At 38.8% G+C, this 6,527-nt stretch overlaps 1 long non-coding RNA gene across 1 annotated transcript; it reads left to right on the forward strand.

Annotated features, from left to right (window-relative positions):
* Positions 1 to 3,924: 3,924 nt before the first annotated feature.
* Positions 3,925 to 5,350, forward strand: LOC141602739 (uncharacterized). Its single transcript, XR_012524649.1, has 3 exons — positions 3,925 to 4,002; positions 5,082 to 5,184; positions 5,300 to 5,350. It is a non-coding gene; the product is annotated as an uncharacterized LOC141602739 (long non-coding RNA).
* Positions 5,351 to 6,527: the final 1,177 nt, after the last annotated feature.

Genomic DNA, 6,527 nt, shown 5'->3' on the forward strand with positions numbered 1-6,527 from the left:
GGAAATGCCGAAGTCCAGTTTGTTGGGATGATAGTTTCGAGACAGTGGTCTTAGGGCCACAATTGGTTCAAGATATGGTTGAGCAAATCCAGTTGATTCGCCAAAAGATGAGAGCAGCTCAAGATCGTCAGAAGAGCTACGCCGACTTACACCGCAGGGACATTGAGTTCGCGGTAGGTGACAAGGTGCTTTTGAAAGTGTCACCTATGCGAGGTGTTATGAGGTTTGGGAAGAAGGGTAAGTTAAGCCAAAAGTTTATAGGCCCTTATGAAATTCTGGACCGTGTTGGCGAGGTAGCCTACAGGTTAGCTTTACCACCAGCTTTGGATAGAGTTCACAATGTTTTTCATGTGTCTCAACTCCGGAAATATGTGAGTGACCCGTCGCACATCCTCGAGATGGAGAACATCGAACTTGATGAATCCTTGTCCTATGCCGAGATTCCTAAGGAGATTCTTGATCGCAAGGTTCGTAAGACCCGGAATGGTGAGACGGTCTTACTCAAGGTCCTTTGGTCTAATCATAATGTGGAGGAAGCAACATGGGAACCCGAGGAAGCTATGCGAGACCGCTTTCCTAACCTTTTTGATCAGGTATGTTTGGTTACGGGGACGTAACCGTTGTCTTTTTAGGGGGGTAGGAGATGATCGCGATAGTGTTTTGTGTTTTCTTTGCTTTGTTTGATTCGTGTTGGGAGGTGCGTTTTGTGTAGTTCCTTGGAGTTGTCTCATGTGAGTGTTAGAGTCTTGTGTCGTGGTGTTGTGAGTCTTGTGTCGTGGTGTTGTGCTTGTGTATAGCAGAGTGTGAACTACGGGACGAAGTTCTTTTTAGGGGAAAGATTGTAACAATACGGATCTTCTTTGGAGCCTACTCGACCGAGTAGAGCCTACTCGGCCGAGTAGTGCTCTTAGTGCGTGTTATTTCGGTTCTTGAGGAATACTCGGCGAGTATAGAGAATACTCGACCGAGTATTGGACACTCGGCCGAGTGTTGCTGCACTCGACCGAGTGTCCGGTTTGGCGAAGTTATATTTCGACGGTTTGATTAAGGAATGATTATGGTATTTTATAATTCCGCGTCAGTTTCTAATATCATTTTTCACAGCGTTAACATTGCTACGTACCCTAATCCTACCCAAATCATTCCCTAATCATCCCTTTGAGCATTTCGTAGCATCCTTGTGTCGATAATTTGCGGTGATTCTTGCGTAAAGGTTCTTGTTGCACTGTTGGTAAGTAAATCTTTGTAATTATTGCATCGTTTCGGGTTGCTATACATTTATAGGGAAGGGGATGTTGGGAATCGTTCAAAGTGTAATTGTGTTGTATGATCTTTGTATAGGAGAAGACTTCGTAGAGGAGCCTTTTTGATTGTCCGTGTTGCTTACTGCTGTGATTGCTAAGGTAGGGTTTCCCTACTCAGTTGTTGTGCTTTACATGACATATTATTGTATTTATCGTTGTCTATTGATCATCGTAATATGGAGATTGTTGTGTGAAGTGTTGGTGTGAGGGGATTGAGATGACAAAGTAATGTCATGTGATTGTGATTGTGGTGGAGTCACTTGCGGGAGTGGCTTCACACCCTAGTTCGCCCTCCGTGGAACCCGCCACGGGAGGGGATGTGCACATTAAGGGACAGGGATTATTGTCGCTCGTTGAGGAGCTGGACTAGGTGGGATCGGCTGCGGTCACCCACTGGCGGCGAGGATTACCTGTTGCGATGGGTAATCTGGCAGGGCTACACACTTTAGTGTGTAGTCGGTTACTATGTGAGACAGGGTGATTGGGAGTGGACGATGATCAGACGAGTATTGCATTTGTTTGTCTTGTTCTTGCATAACACTGACCCCGTTGTTGTTTGTGTAATCTGCGGTGATCCATTCGGGGATGGTGAGCAGGCTTGACAGGTTTTGCTAGTGAGAGCTTGGGGATTGTCTTGGGAGATTTGCCACCATGAGTCATAGCATCACCGTTGGAGTCTTAGAGAGTTTCTTTTATTATTAAGACTTCGAAGTTGTATTTCATTAGACGGTATTTGGTTTTGGATGTTGTAAACTTTGTTAATTACATTACTTTAATAAATGTGCTCAGTTCAGACGCTTTTGATATGTGCTAACCTCGGGCAACCGAGATGGTAACACATTCTCATGGTAGGGTGGTCCTGGTAAGGCACCTTGGTATGAGGGGGTGTTACACAGACGGTAATTAATTATGTATACATAGAATATTTTACTTTTAAGCATGATTTGAAAATTTATTTCTTACGACATACAGATAAATACTCTGCAATCACAAGTGGCAAATAGGCAAAAGATGATGGTGCATTTTTGGCAAAGTGGTGAGAAGCCAAGTCAAGAAGAAATAGAATGTTTCATGAAAGGAATATCTATGAGTACTCAAGGATCGAATGCTTATGAATCTACTGATGGTTCTCGTAGTATCTCTATACAAGACAGTGGAGAGCAATCTCGTCAAGATCCATACCTTAAAGATAGTGAGGAGCAATCCAATCAACTGTCACACCGTATGGAGATACCCCGTGAAAAAATACCACATGAAGAGCCACCTAGTGAGCAGCAGGTATCATCTTCTGATTTATCATTTTGATTTTCACGAAACTTATTATTATTTATGCGAAACCTAGTAAAGGTTTTACTAAAAAATTTTAAGGGTTAGAGAGACTGTGAATTATTATTACCTGAGAATCCAAACAAGATGGTGGCATCAGGCTTGATGTACATGGAAGGTAAAGGGGAATTCGTAACTATTCACGGCGCTTCACTACTTGATGGTTATATAAGAAAGTCGAACTTAAGAAAGTTTTTCCTGGATCGGAAAATGCTAAGTTGCCTGTGCCTATTAGAGATGAGTCGATAGTACTGTCTGATGCAAAGGACTCATATGTTCAGTGGCCTCTCAATCATATTCATACTCCTACTAAGGTAATTTTATAAAAAAAATTTAAATTCAAATTATTATCTTATACTAAGTAATTATAAATGCTAACTGTTTTGAGGAAAAAAAATTATAAAGATGGGGATCATAATGAAGAAGAAGAAGAAGACGACTCAAAGGTTTCCACAACCTTTAGTCCCGACTTTTCTGGGTGTAGAAGTTAGCTCTGAGTTTAAGCAAAAGTTGAGAACCCTGCTGATGAAATCTTTACTACATGAGGCTCGCATATTGAAGACGAGCGGAACACTTATAAACGTTCCAATTGATGACCATGTATTACACCTTCATAACTATACATCTTTGATTTCTTATGAGGAGCTTATTCATTGGTGTGACGAAGGCGAGATAGGAGCCTCACACATTGCTACTTTTATGAGGTAAGAATTTTGAACATTTTATAGCATTAACAGTAAGTTTCATTCCTGTTTACCATTTTCTTCAATTCACTTGTTTTTTATGAACTATTTGAACAAGTTTAGTTGCAGTTGTTGTAGGTATCTGAGTGATCTTAGTGATACTATGAAGTCTAGTACTTTATATGGATTCTTGTCCCCCGAGCTGTTGTCAAAATTTTCACCCGAAAGTGAAGATTTTCGATCAGATTATGTTGCTAGAGCTATGACTTGTAGGGACTGTGGCAGGGGTCGAAAACTTATATTTGCAGCTTATCACGAAAGGTATACATAAAATTTCCCTTTTCTCGAACTTTATATATAATTATTTATTATTGTTGTTAACTCCGTGAAGATATTCTCATTGTTTCCTTGTTGTAATCGAAGTGATCATTGGATGTTGGCTGCGATTAGTCCATCTGATAATATTGTGTATTGGTGTGATCCTGCTGCATATACGGAGCCTCGCCGATTTTTCGTGGACACAATTATTAGGTTAGAAAATGGTTGAGACACTAGTTATTGTAGTTTGAATTATGTTTGAAGTAAGTACTTATTTCAGTTAATTGAAATACAGAGCATTCGAGAAAAGAAACTCTATTGATCCACTTGCCGGGTTCGACGCAAAACCGCTTTCTTGGAAAATTATTAAGGTATATCTTCTATAATGTGCATATTTATTTATTTTTTTCGCAAAAATGTAATTATATTAATTAAAAGAAAGATAGATACATTTGGTGCTTGTTTTTCCAACAACATTAAGCTAAATGTCTGCCTCTAATTCTGTCTAGCCATGCTACACTATAGACTAAGGTTTACTTAGGGTAATTTGATTCGATTTATGCATCTGCCCATGACTAAATTCCTGATCTGAGTAACAAGCAAGTCTGGTCTTAATAAGCAATTCTCCAATCTGCCCATGAATAGATAGTATAAATGCAGGCATTCTGTAGTGTAGCATCCAATTTTGATAAACCTCTTCTTGAGTCTAGGGACTCAACTCTCAAATCATCATATCAGGCCTGTCAATCAGTGAATGCTATTAATCCATTTGCTATCATTTTGCTTCAATATGCTAGTATTCACTCTCTAAAATCGATTAGCCACTTTTGATAGTATCAGTTGGACTGTGTCTTGGTCTCATTTTGCTGTCATTTTGCTCCAGGCCAGTGAATAATGTCCTCAGACAGAGCATTAACTCTTAGAGAATGTTGAAGAAGTCTGCTGATACCATTTGTTGTGCATATCAGTTTAGTTATAGATATTTGGCCAAGGTGGTTATAGAGTTGTCTTCAGTTTGACATGCTTGTTTAATTTGTGTGGCCTGACTATTAAGGATGGGTGAGGTACGAAATGAATTGGGGCACAAATTAGTGGTATTAAGGTCTCACCTAATTAGGGAATATGTATTATCCGGTAATTTTGGTACAGGTTATAGAGCTTTGGAAATTTATTAACTGTGGAAAGTTTTTCATGCTTGAGAAGTTGGCTTGCTTGTGTCTTGGTCTCATTTTTTGCTTTTGTCTGCACTCCTTTTCCAAATGACCAAATCTCTTGCAATACCAAATCTCTACTGGAACCTTTTTCTTCCACTGTTTGTATTTGAAACTTATATGCCTTGAATTAGACTTGATTGGAAAAGCGTCCTTCTCTTGGATTTTCTGACATTTTCTTGAACTTTGATCATGTACCTGCAAAGAACTCATCAACTCATTGTGGTTTTTTAATTTAGTGTCCTCGGCAGCCGGTTGGGACCGTATTATGCGGATATTATGTTTGCCGATATATGTTGGAGCTTATCAAAGCAAGATATGTTAATGTCGCCCATAATGTATGTATTTTTCCTTATCATTTCAATCATTTTCATCTCTTTGTTTTATTCTTTCCGTCTTGGTAATTATTTTACGTAACAAGCTAGTATTAAGTGAAGTTTTGGGTGTATGTATACAGTTCATGTTAACCGCCCCAACGACATATACGGTTGAGCAAATTGACGAAGTGCGAAATATTTGGGCTGAATTCACACTAAATTTTAAGCCGACAAGTAATGGTGGATGAAGAAGATGATTACCAGTTACTTACTTTTAGTTATTTTTGCACTTGGATAGGAATAAGTGATGCGGATTGAAAGATTTTTATTTATACATTTTTTCGATATTTATACGTATTGTTATTTTTGCACTTGGATAGGATTTTGTCTATTTTTGTAAGGAATTATAGTCATGAATTCAAATTAAATGAAAAAGTTTGGTTTTTGTTCCGTAATACATGTTGTGAAGTTTCTGAATTGCAGGTATATATAGAATTCCTATAAGCTATATAATTTAATCGTGTAGGGGTTTCGAAAAAAATATTTTAAAAAAAAAATCAAAGAGAACAGTTCATGCAATACATGTTCTCCTTGAACCTCTAATACTATAATGGCACCAAATTTGAAAAAAATAACTGGCGCGGCGCCAAATTTCATTTTACCAAATTGGCGTTTTATCTGACTTTACAAAGACAACGGGTCAATATGTAACCGTTCTCTTTCTAATATGATAATAGCACGGTTGTAGTGTAGAACCGTTCTCGTTGTAGTTACAAAGAGACCGGTTTAACTTCGTGTTAACCGTTCTCTTATGTCAAAGAGAATGCTTGGCCACAGCACGGTTGAAAGGTGTTTTAAGAACGGTTTGTGACCGTTCTCCTAGCTTAGAATTGTAGTAGTGTTAGTGCATAGATTTTTCACAAGTTCCAAATATAGTATCATTTTTGAATCTTTTGCAGCGTAAATTCCTTTGACTTGATTCCTAATTAAGAGTGAATCAGTTTTAACCTTTAGATTCTGCACACCAAGATCGATGTTTACCATGAGTCCAGCTATCAGGGCTTCGTATTCAGCTTCATTGTTTGTTGCTTTGAATTCACAACTAACACCGTGGGCGATTATATCCCCCAGTGGCGATTTAAGTACTAGCCCTAGGCCAGTTCCCCTCATATTTATGGCATCATCAGTGTACAAGGTCCATTCCTGGTCTAATTTATGAGTGTCTAATCTGTTTACTTCTTTGACTAGGTCAGGTTCTAGGGTGGGACTGAAAATAGCTATAAAGTCTGCTAAGGCCTAGGATTTTATTGTTATCCTGGGTTCAAAGGTAATGTCGTAGCTGCTGAGTTAGACTGGCCATTTGGCCAT

The sequence above is a fragment of the Silene latifolia genome, chromosome 9, assembly GCF_048544455.1.
Source record: "Silene latifolia isolate original U9 population chromosome 9, ASM4854445v1, whole genome shotgun sequence".
Lineage (NCBI taxonomy): Eukaryota > Viridiplantae > Streptophyta > Magnoliopsida > Caryophyllales > Caryophyllaceae > Silene > Silene latifolia.